Source organism: Hyperolius riggenbachi, chromosome 2 (genome assembly GCF_040937935.1).
Source record: "Hyperolius riggenbachi isolate aHypRig1 chromosome 2, aHypRig1.pri, whole genome shotgun sequence".
Lineage (NCBI taxonomy): Eukaryota > Metazoa > Chordata > Amphibia > Anura > Hyperoliidae > Hyperolius > Hyperolius riggenbachi.
The window spans coordinates 428,197,843-428,215,476 of NC_090647.1; the positions used below are offsets into that span (position 1 = coordinate 428,197,843).

General features: G+C 43.9%; 1 protein-coding gene across 1 annotated transcript in view; it reads left to right on the forward strand.

Annotated features, from left to right (window-relative positions):
• PRKX (protein kinase cAMP-dependent X-linked catalytic subunit) overlaps positions 1-17,634 on the forward strand; it is a 174,119-nt gene that overhangs the window by 68,896 nt on the left and 87,589 nt on the right. The window lies entirely within an intron of this gene.

A 17,634-nucleotide genomic window follows, 5' to 3' on the forward strand; every position in this document is an offset into this window, starting at 1 on the left:
CATTAGCCCAGCGTTTTGGCAAACTGCTAGCGTATCGCAGTGCTGCCAAAACGCTGCCAAAAGCGCTCCTGTGGGTTCCAGCCCTAAAAGATAACCATTTATTTGTTGCAGCCCACATAACTCCTCCTGAGATTTTGCAGAGTGGTTACTTCCTGGTTTCATGGCAGCAGAGAAAGAGTTCAACTCCTGTGTTTACATATTTGTACACAAGTCGGCACACCTACAGCACAGAGCTGGCAGCTTAAATTGCAGTGGCTCATTATGTGCAGATAAGGGAGGGTTATGCTAGGTACACACATTGCGTTTTTGCGGTCGATAGATGCGTTCGATAGATAATTTCCGTCATGTCCAATATTACCGTACTTAGATTCGTTTTACTGCTCGATTTCTCATAGAAGTGAATGGACATTGATAAGAAAAGATTAGAGACTTGACTGGGAAATTGAGTGGAAAAACGAATTGAAAATCGATTGAATAGGAAATCGGCCAATCCAACTCCAACTCTGGATACCCAAAATTGCTCTAACTCTGGCTCCACAGCCCTGTATGCTAGGTTCTCAGCAGAGGCTATCTTTATTGTGAAACAGATCAGTTTTTATTTGGCTTCAGTTTTTGCTCCATTCCTCCTGTTGCTCCGGAATTATTGCAGCCTCGCCAAACTTGCGGTCCGTTCATTGGAACGTGCCAGACAGATCCATTCTAATGGAGCGATGTGAACGGATCCTATGTATTCAAATAGGATCCATTCACCTCTGTTAGGAATGGATCTGGTTTGTTTAGTTCCGCTAAACGCACCGGTTTCTGTGCCAATGTGAACCGGGCCTAACTCGTGTTGGTTAAACATCTTGTGTAATTCAAACGACATGGCTTATCTGGAATATCATGTTGTTCTGTTATTTTAAACATATAAAATGAGACCATTCAGTAAACTAAAAGCATGCAACAAATGATTTGAAATGACTTGGATATTCCTCTATTGCTGAGTTTCCCAAAGTGGCTTAGATACATGAGTGTTTGCATGTAGTTTTATGATGATGCATGAGTAAACTGCCTGTCTAGTTTATGACTGGGGTTTTCAGATAATAAAAGGAATTCTACTCATCTTTAACAGAAAAATGTGAAGTCCGTGTTTCTCTGTCGTCACTGACTTGCTAATGTACGTCATAGTATGATTTACAATATTTTCAATTGTCATGCTTATGATAGGAGCGTTAAATTATTATGGATTTCAACTGATAAATGTGCCATTTCACTGAACAGTAGTTGAGGAACTCTTTTTGTCATACAAGTATTTAATGCAAATGTTTTTTACTGGTAACAATTGCCAAGTAGTCTGGGCTCTACAGTAGATGTGTCCCGGTAAGTATGCATTTCTGGGCTTACCTACTAATATTAAATTCATATTTGGGCACTTTTTACTCTAGATTTTATGACACATTATTTTGTATTCAACCTTCCTGGCGGTAACCCAGAGTCATGCTCTGGGTGGAAAAATGTAGCCAGGAGCGATCATCCCGAGCCTGACTCGGGGTAGCCGCCGGAGGTATAGGGAGACAGCGGCAGTGTGGTGGCATTTCAACTCTTCTCCACCAGAATCCAGATACTGGCAGCCATTCTCTTTCCTGTCCTCGGAGGCTCTGGATCCCTCGGGTGAGATTGCAGTTTGTCGCCATGGCGACGGATGGCGATCTCACTGTAGAGTTACTTATCCTCCACCTGAAGGACGGAAGGAGAATTGCAGTGCTGCATCCTAGGAGGTGAGTAAGTGCAGGACTGCTGCAAATCTCTCTGCGGTGTGATTTCCCCCCCCCCCCCTCCCCACCTAGTTTTAGAGTCTAAAAGCATGTAAAAAAATGGCACTGCTTTTAGACCCCAAAATCGAGAAATCTTCATACCGTCATACCGCCAGGGAGGTTAAAGGAAACCAGAGACCAGTTAACTTAAGAGTTATGCATGCCTTAGGCTTCCTCCAGCCCCATCCGCACAGATCATTCCCACTCAGTTGTCCTCAGCCTTCTCCAGCACCGGGTCCCGTAACTTCGGCTAGTCGCGGCCAGTCTGACGCAAGAGAAGTGCTCTCTCTACGTTTCTCTTCGGCAACCCCAAGTATGTATAAACCTTTTATATTAACTGGGCTATTTTTTATTATAGCAGTATTAAGCTGGCCATACACATATAGATTTTCACCCAATGTTCCAAAAGGATTTCACTTCTCAAAAGAACCTATTCAGAAGGAATAGATTCCTACTACACACTGCACATCAATTTCCAATAGATTTGGAATCTATTGAAAATTAAAAAGAACCCGAGGTGTGTTTAAAGAATGGTATCTGCATACAGAGGCTGGATCTACCTATACAGCCCAGCCTCTGTTGCTATCCCAAACCCCACTAAGGTCCCCCTGCACTCTGCAATCCCTCATAAATCACAGCCATGCTGTGTTTACATCTGTAGTGTCAGTCTCAGCTGCTCCCCCGCCTCCTGCATAGCTCTGGTCCCTGCCCCGTCCCTTCCCTCCAATCAGCAGGGAGGGAAGGGATGCAGGCGGGGACTGGAGTTCTGCAGGAGGCGGGGAGAGCAGCAGACTGACACTATAGAGATAAACACAGCCAGCTCTGACAAGCTGTTTGTCAGCAGCGTGGCTGTGATTTATGAGGGATTGTAGAGTGCAGGGGGACCTTAGGGGGGTTTGGGATAGCAACAGAGGCTGGGCTGTATAGGCAGATCCAGCCTCTGTATGCAGATAATATTCTTCAAACCCACCTCGGGTTCTCTTTAATGGAGCCACAGTGTTGCACTGTTCGATGCAGTGCACCACTATGGGCCATCAATCTACCAATGTTCCCGTCCCACACCCGGTCAAACTAGATTTTCCGATTGATACTTTTGAATGATTTTTGGTTAAATTCCATTAATATGAGATTTTGGGTAATCAAATCTGCAGAGATTTGAATGAGAAAATCTGAGTGTATGGGCATATAACGTTTAAACACTATGCAAGTGTAGAAGTGCCAAAAAGTAGGCTAGAAAATACTGGCAATGTTGTTCTGAGTATTTTCTTGCTTTCTGGTGGCTTAAAATGCATTTTATTGATAAAATGTGAAAAGTCAACTAGGAAGAAAACTCAGGAGAAAAAGGTGAATTGGATCGGGCCCTATGTATAGTTGTCCTGTGTTTTTGTTTTTTTTTTTGTCTCCCTATACGTCCCTGATTGGGCATCATAGCATAAGATGCAGTGTACAAACTAATGAATTAATATAGCTGAACAAATCCCAGGAACCAGGGCTCTTTAACCACTTATGCACCCCTCCCCCACCGGTATAGTTAAGGAGCTAATAACGTGGATGGCTAAGTATGTCTCTACTCTCCTGGTTCCTGCGGCGATCAGCTCTCTCCACCTCTCACTCATACCATCGGACTCTTGTTTCAGTATTTATTGGGTCCCAGCTTGATGACATCAGCAAAAGGCCAGTGATGAGAGAGGTGGAGAGAGATGGTCACTGCAGAAACTATACTAGTCTGTGTGACCTTAGCTTTACTTATCTTCAGTTGTGCATAACCTTCAGATTTTTAGTCCCCAAGTGAATAACTCTACATTTTTCCCCCACATTGAACCTCTTTTGACAAATAAAAGCCTTACCATTTAGTTTATACAGGTTACCCCAGATTCTTTTGAAGTTTTGTGTGTGTGTATACTCTGAAAAAACACAGACAGTACTTTAAAACTCTCCCTCAAAACCATTTATAAACAAATTGTGTAATGAACGTTCCAAAAGCCAACCTTGTGAGATTCCACTTTCAGCATCAGACAAATCAACATTTGAATTATTCTCTGGATACCATCTGTAAGTCCATTTTCTGTCCATTTGCATACTGCCTACCCAACCTAGTGTCTGCCAACAGACCGTTAAAAATAAATTAGGCCATCAAAGAGAAACACTGCCAAAAGCTTCTCCAAAAGTTCAGAAAGGCTACATGTGCAAGCACCCTTACATCCTACAGTCTATTAATAGCTTCATACAAAGAAAATAGGTCTGCTTGACATCTTACACCTTACATTATAAGGTTCCTTTAGTAACTCTTCAGATACCGTATCTGTAAAACAATTTAAACGAAAGCCAATGAACATGGTAGATGGAACTTGGCTGGCAGTCTATTATCTAATGTGTGTGTTTAGGTGTCCCACAAGGTTGCTTAAAGATCTCTATCAATGACACAGATAAATGAACACGTTGTTTACCTACATACCTGACCATATATACCCAAACAAAGTGTCTGTATAGCACTTGTTCCCCACAGTGTCACCCTAAGTAGAGTTCCCCAACCCTGTACTCGAGGCCCACTAACAGTACATGTTTTGCAGAAAACCACAAACGTGCACAGACAATTAGTAGTCTCAGCAGAGCTCATTATCTACCTCTGTGGATTTCCATAAAACATGCACTGTTGGTGGGCCTTGAGGACAGGGTTGGGGAACCACTGACCCTTAGGATCGAGCTCTCTCCTTGTAGGTGACACTTCTTGAAGGTGTGTATGCACCTTCATGGTCCTATAATACATTTTAATAAATACAGTGTGTAGCTGAAGACTTGAATCCTTTTTTATTTATTTTTTTATACTGGAACCACATTAACTTAAAGAAAACCTGAGGTGGGCAGATGGGACGCAGAGGCATGTTCTCTGCCTCATGACATGCCTCAGAGATTAACGACAATATTTGTCGCTATCTCTGAGGTAAACACACGGAGAGGGATTCTCTGATTAAAACGCCCGCCAGGGGCCTTCAGGGTTTCCAGAGCTGCCATTTGTCAGCTCTCTCTCCCTGGCCCTGTGTCTCCTTGCAGCGTCATGACCTATAGGTCACGAAACTGGGGTCAGTGCGGCCCACGGGAGCCGCGGTCTTTGCGGCTACCTGATCAGATCTGCCCCTTGTATTAGGTAGATTACTTTTTTGAGCCCACGTCAGACTCTTTAAGACTCGTCTACAGATGGTGTCGGTATTTAAAGATTATATGTATAATTACTAAACTTTTCCTACAACTAATAAAGCAATATTTATTGCCGTCCTCCTTCCTTGTCAGTGAAGTGGGACACCATGCTTTTCATATCAGTAGCTCATGTTTCAACTCCCTAAATATGTCCAATCTCGTCTCCAAATCATTCTTCTTAATTCATGTACCTTAAAGGACAACTGTAGTGAGAGGTATATGGAGGCTGCCATATTTTAAACAATACCATTTGCCTGGAAGCCCTGCTGATCTATTTGGCTGATGTAGTGTCTGAATAACACCAGAAACCAGCATGCAGCTAATCTTATCAGATCTGACAATGTCAGAAACCTCTGATCTGCTGCATGCTTGTTCAGGGTCTATAGCTAAAAGTATTAGAAGCAGAGGATCGGCAGGCTAGCCAGGCAACTAGTATTGCTTAAAAGGAAGTAAATGAGGCTGGTTTACATGGGTGCCTGCTGAGCTTTCGCTTGGCGTGGTGTTCAAACGCCAGCGTTTAAAAGCTAGCTTTTGAAGGCTTTTGGGAAGCATTCAAGGCTAGCAGTTCTGGTCTCTGCTATTGTTTCCTGGCGCTTACCGCCTCTATAAGCAACATGTTGCTTTCGAGACTGGACGCAACGCCGGGATCTACCGCCAGGCTTTCATGAAAGCCTGCAAAAGCCAGCTCTAAACGCTCCCATTCACTTGAATGGGACAGCGGTATATCCCAAAAAACGCTGCTTCTGAAATGCCCATGTGAACCAGCCCTAAATATGGCAGCCTCCATATACCTTTCACTACAGTTGTCCTTTAAGGCTGGTTTCACAGTGGGACATTAAAGTCACACGTTACAGCAGCCAGTAACGCAGCCTAACTCACAGCACTGTAAAATCAATTGTGCTGTTCACAGTGCCCACGTTGCGTTACATAGTAACGCAGCACGTTTAAACAAAGTGCTGCATGCTGTATGGTATACTGGGCTAAGCAGCGTTAGACTGCTTGCACATGCTCAGTAATGTTGGAGGAGGAGGTCTCCCCTCCTCCTCCGCAGCCAGCCACATGGCTAATTAATATTCACTGCACTGTGATGACTCGTGGTGGGACTGTAGTGTTGTCCGGATCATGAACGAATCGTTCATTTGATCCGGATCATTTTTTGTGAGTCGAATCATCCGGATCATCACAATGAAAGATTCGGTTCACAGTGGATGTCTGTCTGGAAGAAACAGAAACATACAGAATGTACAGTGCAGGGAAAGTCCTGTCCTGCTAGTCATTTCACCCAGTCTGCTTCCCTAGTAAAATGATTTGGTTCAAAGATCCGGATCTTTTCAATGATCCGATTCAAATGATCCGAATCCTTAAAAAGATCCGGACTTCCTATCACTAACCTGGAGCGGCTGCTTTAAGAGCTGCATAACGCAGCTCAATCTGACGTCCAACTTCAACACCACCATACGAAGCGTTATGGGCACGTTATGCGACATAACGTCCCCTAAAACGCAACGTCTTGGTGTGTAAGTAGCCTGAAGGGAACCTGAGGTGAGCGTGATATGGAAGCTGCCATATCCATTTCCTTTTAAACAAGTCCAGTTGCCTGGCAGCCCTGCTGATGTTTTTGGCTGCAGCAGTGTCTGAATCGCACACCTGAAACAAGCATGTAGCAAATGTAGTCTGACTTCGGTCAGAGCCTTTGATCTGCTTATTTGTTTTGGGTCTTTGCCAAAATGTGTGGGGCAGAGGAGCAGCGGGACTCCCAGCAATTTGCATTGGTTCCCTTTAATGGGCCTGCAGTGAAGGTCTGCACATACAGTATACTGGGGAGGCTGCAAGGGTTGGAAGTACCATTTTTATATTGCCCAAGCTTGACCTTTAATAAATGTAGAGTAATTTAAATGTGGGTTGTTGTGATTTAGAGAATGTTAATTATTTTTATTTATTGTACACATGAGGTTATATTTAACATTCCTGTAAGAAACCTGTGCTTGACCAGGTGTTGCAAGAGAACAGAAATGGCTTGGAGCTGACTTGTTGAAAGTTTGCATAAGGGCTAAACCCTGTATGGACCTGGGCTTGATTCCAATTTCAATTAGAAAAGGACAGGTGTTTACTAATGTGTTCACTTGAGTAGCTGAGAAAATGCTCCCCTCCCTCTACACTGTAGCCAACATATCTCTACTAATTCTGCTACTGATTGGCAAGCAAGGACTGACCTGGGCAACTCACTAGAAAATAACTAAGAGCAAAATGTGATCCATATCATTATGTCAGTACAACAGAGTAACCAAGCAGCTCAGGGTGACCCAAACTATTTCTCTAGTTTTGCTTACAGGTGTCCTCGTGCTATCTAATGACTGTTCTCCTCTTACAAGTTCTGAAATTTGTGCAATGGTTGTGCTATCCTGGAAAGGTGACATTAGCCCAAGTAGTCATTTAACACTTCCATCCATCAGCCTAATACTGCTTATTTACATAATTCCTCAAGGACCTTTTTTAACAATATGTTCTGCCCTTGGCACTGAATACTATATACAGAGTGCAAGCAGTCACTACATGTCAGAGGAAGAGGACTAATTGCTGCGTGTCCCTCCCATTAATGGTGACACTTGAACTTGACTGTATGCTTCAGAACATGAAATACACCAGTGGTTCTGCAATGAGGAGGTTATTGGAAGTGCTTGCCCTCTTCTTTAGGCTGAAAACTGTAACTTCACTGTTAAAAATAAATGATACCCAACAAAAGATTCACACAGCCGCACAGCGGTTGTTAAAGAGAACCCGAGGTGTGTTTAAAGAATGTTATCTGCATACAGAGGCTGGATCTGCCTATACAGCCCAGCCTCTGTTGCTATCCCAAACCTTACTAAGGTCCCTCTGCACTCTGCAATCCCTCATAAATCACAGCCGTGCTATGAGGCTGTATTTACATCTGTAGTGTCAGTCTCAGCTGCTCCCCCGCCTCCTGCATAGCTCCGGTCCCTGCCCCCGTCCCTTCCCTCCAATCAGCAGGGAGGGAAGGGATGCAGGCGGGGACTGGAGTTCTGCAGAAGGCGGGGAGAGCAGCAGACTGACACTATAGAGATAAACACAGCCAGCTCTGACAAGCTGTTTGTCAGCAGCGTGGCTGTGATTTATGAGGGATTGCAGAGTGCAGGGGGGCCTTAGGGGGGTTTGGGATAGCAACAGAGGCTGGGCTGTATAGGGAGATCCAGCCGCTGTATGCAGATAATATTCTTCAAACCCACCTCGGGTTCTCTTTAAAGGGATACTTAAGTCAAAAATAAAAAATGAGTTTTACTCATCTGGGGCATCCCTCAGCCACCTGAAGCTGTATGGTGCCCTCGCAGCCTGGCTCCGATCCTCCTGTCCCCGCTGGCGGCTACTTCCGGGTTCGGCGACAGCCGCTGACAGGCTGAGAACGCGAGTGATTCTCCGCGTTCCCAGCCGCTATATCACCCTCTATGCTGCTATAGCATATAACATATACGCTATAGCAGCATAGAGGGTGATATAGCGTCTGGGAACGCGGAGAATCACTCGCGTTCCCAGCCTGTCAGCGGCTGTCGCCGAACCCGGAAGTAGCCGCCGGCGGGGACAGGAGGATCGGAGCCAGGCTGCGAGGGCACCATACAGCTTCAGGGGGCTGAGGGTGAGTAAAAATCATTTTTTATTTTTGACTTAAGTATCCCTTTAAGGGAATTATCACTCTTGTGTCTGTGGGAACCGTAGACTATTCTCTGCACGCATTTTGCCACAAAAATTTGCATTTTGTGTCCGGTTTTAATGCATGTATTAAATTACAGTAGCCAGTCATTTCAGTGAGGAACTGCATGCGTGTTGCGTGGTATAGTGCAGGTTGTATCTTTCTCTGAATGCTATGCAGTGTCACAAACGCCTGAAAAAAAAAAAAGATTCTGATTCTGAAAATACAGCACCTCCATATATGTTTTCACATTGTGGCAAAACACTGCCGAAATGCACTTGTGTGATTGCCCCCTAAGAGTTTATTCGTATAAAAGAGATACACATCAGGAGCCGTGCACCACTGCTGGTTTCACAGTAAGCATGCTCACTCATGGGTCATGCAACACAAGTTATTTAGCAATTTACTGTTATTAAAAGTGCCTTTTTAATTTTCAGTTTACATCGGCGTATACTTTTTAAGGTTTTCACGAAACATAACTGGCTGGATAGTGTACTGGTTAAGGGCTCTGCCTTTGACATGGGAGACCAGGGTTCGAATCCTGGCTAGGTCAAGTACCTATTCAGTAGGAGTTCAAGGCAAGACTCCTTAACACTGCAGGGTGGCCTCTTGAGCGCGTCCCAGTGGCTGCAGCTCTTGAGCGCTTTGAGTCCAACAGGAGAAAAGCGCTATACAAATGTTCGGATTATTATTATTATAACTGTAGTCAAGGCTTGATAAAGTGACTACAACATGCTTTTTCTTTTTAATGTTGCTTGGTTGAATTTAGAATTTTTATTTTTTTTTGAACGTTTGGATAAAGATGATGTTAAAAGGCACATGCCTGGGACCCTTTGAGATGGGAGGGCTGGTATCAGGATTGGGTGAGTAGGTTGAAGATCTTTCCTTTGTTGGCAGCTCATCTGGTGTTGTAAGCAGTTCTTTGTGTGTGCTGGGATCTCCCCTCTTGCTGCGTTTCTTTCACCTCTGTGTGAAAGAAATGCAGTGCAACAGTACATTGATGACACGACTAGAGTGATGGCTGCTAAGGCCGTCCCACCACAAAACATACAGCCCCTTTTTCCAAACCATACGCACATCTGCACTAGCGCACGGAAGGGGTTGTTCCGGGTGTCTGGAACCACCCCCTTGCACCTAGACCGGAAGTGCCTCCGGAATCTGAGCAGCGGCAGCCACTGAATGTATGTCCTATTGAGGTTTCAGCAGACCTTGGATATTTTTTTTTCTGCCTCTTTGAATTGTGTTTATTTCTTTAGCCCTTTCTTAAACAGAAGCCTCTGCGCATCCATTTTTCTTATACTTTTGCATTTTTATTTATTTTTTACATTTTTTTTCGTTTTATCTAAAGATGTGCTAGTTGGTTGTCATTAGTTTTCCAAGTTTCACTGCTTCCTTTTTTTTTTTTTTTTTTTTTTTTTTTTTCTGTCAGCCCTGCTGTGTGTCAAGGGGAAAAAAAAGTCAGACTGTGCTGAGCTAAGAGATTTAATAGCCTATATCACAGCTTTCAGACTACGCTGCTCTGCTTTAGCAGTACAGTAAAAACAATGTTGTTTACAGGTTTAGTCATGTTAGGCTTCTGTGCTTTGGGGATTTTATCACATGATTAATTTCTCTAGGGGACCTAGACACTTTTAAATACCAAATAAAAAAGAGGCTTTAGCACTGCAAATATTCTTCTCACTGCAATACTCCATTTTCTCTGTTGGTTTGTTTTACTTCCACAAAAAAAAGTAAAATAGCTCTCCCTATTTATCTACCTATGAATATGGAGTCTGCCATTTTCATTCCACAATGCCAGATGCAGGGTTTCGATGCTAATGTTCTTCCTCTGTATACTTTAGGTCATTGACCCAGAATAAGTATGCAAATCAAATGCTGCGACTGGTCTGACTTCACTGGCTGCATGCTGTTGGCATGCGATTTAAAAAGAACTAAAGACATAAGATTTGCATTACAGCTAAACAAAACTGTAGCTCCTGCAAGCACCCACTTGCTGGAGAAAGAAGCGTGCCAAGACCAGGGGCATACATGTTATGAAGGTGCAGGGTAAAGCTGAAAAAAAATCTCACCCTGCTCCTGCATAAGTCCTGGTGGCATTAATTACAATATTCACTCCAGACCGCCATTGACACTGGGGAAAGATGTAATTGGCCTTCCAACAATTGCTGGCGGATCGATTATGCTGGTTTTTGAAGGTACGCAAATGACTGATTGAGCACCACTATAGCTGTAATTCACATTATGGCCTATGACAGAAGTGCCAGCTTGGAGCTGACCTGATTGGGAGACTGCATCTGAGCCACTGATTTCTGCCCTCCTCGTGCATCACCTAAGCAGGAGGCGTGACCAAGTAGGGAAATGACGGCCACTAGAGGCACTGTACCGTGGCCTAAGGGCAATTCTCCCATTGATGCCTGTGACATGTGCAGGCGGCTCCAACACAAAGTAAATAAACAGAGGAGGTGTCCTGGCTCTATACTGAGAACAGTACAGGCGGTGCAAAGCCAGCCCTACAGCCAATCTATCTCCTGTCACAAATAATCTGCCAGACACTCCTCCATACACGCACACATATATCCAACCAAGATTTATTTTGTGTTGGTGTGATCTAGAATGTGATTGGCTACTTTGGTAGCCTGACACTACTTAAAGGGGGACTTCAGCCTAAACAAACATTCTTTCATGAAGTTACATTAGTTATGTTAATTAAAATATATATAGGGAATATAATCACTTGCCCACCCTGCTTTAAAAGAACAGGCAAATGTTTGTGATTTCATGGGGGCAGTCATCTTTTTGGTTGAAAGGAGGTGACAGAGAGCATGAGACACAGTTCCAACTGTCCTGTGTGCTGATCACCCCTCCTAGCTGCGCGTGCTAGGTTTAAAATCTAAAATTCAAAAAACACAAATTAGCGCCAAAACAGCAGAAGAACAACATCCGAAATCCCATCACGCTTTGCACAGCATCAGGGAAAAATGCCCGGGCAGTTTTCTTCTGTGCAGCTAAAAGTGAGGCTTGGGTAAGAAAAACAAAGTTCTGATGCTGTGAAACAGTTAAAGAAACACCAAGCCTTTTTCAGTGCTGCTGAGTAGATTTTTAGCCTGGAGGTTCACTTTAAGCAGATGTTCGTGTGCTTCATTCATTGTGCAGCTTTACAGCAAGAGAAATGTGTGCTCTCCAGAACAGTGGCTTGTTGCTATAAATGGCTGCTTGTATTTGCATGCTTTCTCTCTCAATGGGGCTAGCCTGCTATCATAATTTGCAACTGCAATCACAAAAGTTATTTTAAACAGAACATGAAAAGTTATCGCCTAGGAGAAAACTTAGGCCGGTTTTACACCGGATATTTGTGATTTGAGGCACGCACTGCAGAAATGAGGCTTCATATGATCCTGAGCCATGGTACTGCAACAGGGTAATATGCATAGGTCCCCACCCCGCTAGAGATGTACTCCCTGCAGGAAGTAGGTCACTGGGTTTCCCATCAGTCCACGCTTGTGCACACTCCCTGCGTCGCCCATTGACTTAGGGCCTGTTTCCACACAGATTGGATGCAGAAAAACTGACTCCAATGAATGCCTATGGGAAAATCTGCATCAGAAAAATCGTGTTTAGTGGAAACAGTCCCATAGGCATTCATTGGAGTCAGTTTTTCTGCATCCAATCTGCGTGTAGTGGAAACGGGCCCTTACATTACTGCATAATCCATGTGGTAAGCCCAGATCATATACCGCATTGCCTGCGGCGTGCAAGTCTCCATAGACGTGCATGGGCCTTGCGGCATGGAAGAGTACTGGAGTGCAACGCATTGTGCAAGGGGCCTCAGTCCAAAATTCATTGTTTACTGAAAGTAAACATTTTTCTTTTTTCTTGCCTAAGATCAAAGGAGGTGATTGACTCACTTCATACACCTCATACACTTTCCAGTCAAATTAACAAACCGAATTATGGTTGTACTGGTACATCTGGAAAATTCCTGTTTGTTACCATTTACAGCAATTGGACAGCTTAATAACACAGAGCATAATATTTCAAGCCAGTATCTGTATCGAAGACCTCTTGATGGAGGGCCTTAGTCAAAAACCTAATGCTCTGTGTAATGTGAGCTATACCATTGTCACTTGCTACAGTAAATAGGATTTTCCCCAATCAGCAGAGTAACCATTTAATCTACTCATATATTTCATACGTAATGCAATCTACTACCAAATCTTCTGAAATATTACACATCTTTGACGAAAGAACATCCTATATCTCACTGTGAATGCTTTGCAAAATATATTATGAAGTTAAACATTTAGAAGGTCAGCCTATTTTGTCCTATTTAGTGTGAAGTGAGCAAAGAGAAAAATGTGCAGTGACTTACAGCATTCGTAATTCTGTTGAATAGCCATACTGAAAAATATTGTAATTTTATGTGTGGAAGAACCTATTGTTGATGGACTTGTGCTGTCAGCTGTCATCACGATTCTACCAGAAATTTGTTTAGCCAGTTGGGGTGAAAGTGTAGCAGAAATGGTTCCAAAGAAAATAAAGTGACTGTTGACAAAAGTGAGTGAGGCCACATGTGACACATTTTGTGTTCTAAACCAGTGTTTCTCAACATATTATTGGTATGTACCCCTTTTAAAGCCCTTTACTCACCAAGTACCCCCTAGCATAGGAAACATTATCACAAGTACCCCTGACAAATATATATTTAATTGTAGTACATGATAAATGGTTCTAAACAATTTCCAAGCATTTACTATTGCCTTTAATTAGCTAAAACACTAATTTGGTGCTGTTTAAATAAGATTTATCATTTTCTAAATCTCTAAATTTCTTATTCCTGGTTAAGTATACCAAGCCTGAGTGCCCCCTGGAACCATCAGAAGTACCCCCTGGGGTACGCGTACCACACGTTGAGAACCTAGGTTCTAAACAACCAGTGCCGCTAGTAGGATGTTGCAGCGGTCCTATTTCTCCTGTACTTGGTTGAAGCTTTCTGATGCTCATATGCTCCTTCATTTTGTGGCCTAACTGTCCTCCCATATTCTGCTTCAACTCCCCAATGCCCCTAAAATGTTTCTCAGATTTCTTGATCTCTAGATCTTGTCCAGTGTGTCCTCAACTCTAGGATTCACTGTGGACGTTCATTCTGTTGCCTTGGTAGTACTGTATATACAAAGCTACAGAGATCAAGGGGTCCTGGAGGCTCCAGAATTGCTTTCTGATGTGATGGAATTAGACTCGGGTCACAATGCATGGGTCAGAAACTGATCCTGTAAAAACTGATCAGACCGCCCAGCGGGAGGGTCCGGCGGACCCGTTGTTGACTTTTGTAGTGCGTGTGTATGCACCTTAAAGGTTTAAGGGATAGGACAGTAGGTAAAGGGAAGCTGTGTATGAGATGTAGAAATGATGGTCTTTGATTAACATAAATTCTAACGCCAAGCAATCTGACATTGTAAAAAGCAGCCAAAGTAATAGAAAATGCAGCTAAAATAGGATGATGACTAAAGTTTTCATAGATCTTTATAGAGCTTTTTGTATTTCAGAATTACTATTACTTTTATGGATGTCAGGTGGTGGGAGAGCTGCACTGTGCATTACTACATTGTCACATGGCACTTCTCATTCCAGTAATAAGTCCTTTTTTGGCCATATACTGCATATAGGGAGTGAGGGTGCAGGTCCTAATGGCTTAGTTTGTCCAGGGTTTTGCTATGAATGGTTGCATTTACAGATTGCGCAGTTGCTCACTTTGGAACAGTAATGTTAAAGACTTGAGTGTACTTTGCACTTTGCTCTTTTCCTTGCTGTAACTGGCACTGATAAAAGTATCTAAAGTTATATGCTCCCAAAATATATATTTTGCAGCAATTCCTTTAGTTAATTCCTATCCCATATGCCAAGTCCGTAGAAATGGATCTTAACTGCTTGGCTAGGTTTTGCCACTTGCTTTTTTTGTCACTTTGTAGTGGTTCTAAAAATGACTTTGATACCGGTACAGCTCTGCTGGCTGGACACTTGCCTAATCTCTTGGGTAAATGACTTTCATAGCGTGATTCCTGCAGGACCTGTGTTGTAAGTAGCTATGTGGTTCTTTTCATTCTCTGGTAGAATAACCTGACCCTGGGGATACATTTTACTAGATATTACTAGAAATCATAAAGTCCAGTCTGCTCCAGGTACAAATGTTTTTCTAGTGCTGCGTAGGTAAGGTTTCAGAGCCTGTGAGCAAAAACTATTTAATACACTGATGTTAAATAAAATGCTTGAAAGGAACAAAAGTTAGTGGCCACTGCCTGTGACCGTCACATATTAGCTTTGCCATCTGACCTGCTTATCATAATGCATCTATGTCCTGCGCTCTGTTGTGTTTCATTTATATGGCATGTATTCTCTATAACTTTGTCACCATGTAGACAAGAGCGGCTGGGCACATCCAGTTAAAAAAGCTTTTATTATAAACTTTTAAAAATAAGCATCAGCAGCACAATAATGCCAGGAGAGAGAGGGATAAGCATGTAAGAATGGTCAACAGCCGTTTCGCACTATACAGACTAGTGCTTCCTTGGTCCTGAGGAAGCACTAGTCTGTATAGTGTGAAACGGCTGTTGACCATTCTTACATGCTTATCCCTCTCTCTCCTGGCATTATTGTGCTGCTGATGCTTATTTTTAAAAGTTTATAATAAAAGCTTTTTTTAACTAGATGTGCCCAGCCGCTCTTGTCTACATGGTGACTGGCTTCGTGGAACTGGTATCTTTTTGGCTTTGAACACTCTGGAGTGTCGCTCTGCAGTGGTCCTGTGCACCTCTCTCTCTATAGTGGCATTCTCTATAACTTTGTTCTATAACCAGGCTATATTTATTTATAATTCACATACCTCAGTCTCTTTTCATATTCTGGATCACTGATGCACATGAGCGATTGTGCCGGCACCCAGGATTTCTATTGTTGTGAGAAAGTGTTTGAAACTGTCACACCACAATGGTGGATATTGTGTGATTTTTAAATATTTTCATATGATGTAGTTGGTACTGCAGCCAATTTTTAAAGCGTACCAATAGCACATTTAAAAAAAAATTAGATGCGTGCCTAAGTAGTTGGAAAAACTTTTGGATAGTCCAGATGTGGTGATCTTACATGTCAGCGACTCCAGCGAGATCACAGCCAGCTCTGGAAACAGAACTTCGCAGTCTTCTTCTGGCAGCGGCATCCCTGGCTCCCCTGCGCTTGTGACTGAGCGCTCCTCCACTCTCCCCAGGCAAATGCACGCATCTCTGAGAGGTTCTTATACTCTTAGATGGGCCTGGTGTAATTAATTAGTCAGCTGACATGCTGGTCAGCTGACACCTTGCTTAGGAGATTGCCTTTGGTCAGCTGGGTCCTGTATGCTGCTCTGATTGGTTAGTTCCTCCTGGGGGTTGGTCTATGCTCCTTGCCGTCTGTACTTAAACTCCCTTGCTGCAGTCTCTCTTGCTCGTGATAGCAATCAGTACGCTGGTTTTGCTAGGCACTGTACCACTCTGTGATAAACGTATTGTGTTTCAATGCGACTTTAATTACTCAATTATTGTATTTCAGTGCAACTGCCAGACTGACTTAGATACGACTTTAGCTTACTGACCATTCTTCCGCCTAATCCTTTGTACCGCAGCCATCTGATCTAAGGTGTATGACCTTAGCCTGTTACTGACTCCGATTCTGCCTAGTCCATTGTACCACAGCCATTTGATTTAACCCCCTTGCCGTTCCAATTCTGACGGCAAGGGGGCAGCGCAGCACTTTTAAATTTTTTTTTTTTTTAAATCATGTAGCGAGCCCAGGGCTCGCTACATGATGGCCGCTGACGAGCGGCATCCCCCTACCCACTCCGATCGCCTTCGGCGATCAGAGTAAGCAGGAAATCCTGTTCAGAACGGGATTTCTTGCTGGGCTTCCCCGGTCACCATGGCGACGGGGCGGGATGACACAGACGTCGGGACGTCACAGGGAATCCCGATCCATCCCTCGGCGCTGCCTGGCACTGATTAGCCAGGCTGCGCAAGGGGTCTGGAGGGGGGGGGGGGGGGGGGCGGCGCGGCGAATCAGCGGCGAGCGGCGGCGATCGGAATATGCACGCAGCTAGCAAAGTGCTAGCTGCGTGCAGTAAAAAAAAAAAAATGTGAAAATCTGTGCAGCGGGGCCGGAGAAATCCTTCTGCGCAGGTTACCCCGAGCTGAGCTCGGGATAACCGGCAAGAAGGTTAACGTGTATGACCCTAGCCTGTTCCCAACTACGTCTGTCTCATCCATTGTGGATTGTATCACATAGCATCTAGAGTGATACCAGAAGCTTTCCCAATTCTTGAGGGCACCGCTTCAGTGTTGAGTCCCTCTGAACATATTCAACGGAAGCTTGTAGAATATGCTCTTGTGGCCATGCTTCCATCCTTGTACGAGCTTCTTCGTACTGGGCAGGCGCGAGTATTACCCACACATGCCCTTTAGAGTAAATCCACAAGTGCACAGCTTTTTCCTCTGTGCACAAGTGGCTTTGTCTTACCTTATTCACACACGCCCAGTATGGAGATGCTGGCACTCAGATGGGAGCGCGACCATGAAGAAGAGGGTCCCCGCAGCAGCGGGCTCGTGGACGACCAGGGAAGTCTCAGGACCATCCAGAGGCTTCTCACTACTTGGGTAACTATCTAGCTTTTAACATTTGGCTACTTAGAGGTTTCCTTTGGGGACCTTCTATTTCCGCAGTGCATAAAGACTGTTACTGCTGTAGGCTGCAATCATCTCAGCGAGATTAAGTCTGTGCCCCCCATGCAATCAGTCTGAACAGCAACCTAATGCAATCCAAGCACCACCTATAGAGTTTGTACTCGCTACTGGTGGTCATGTGATTAGAATTTCTTGTCTGGAATTTTAGCTGCAGAAACCTTATTTCATGAAAGAGGGCAAC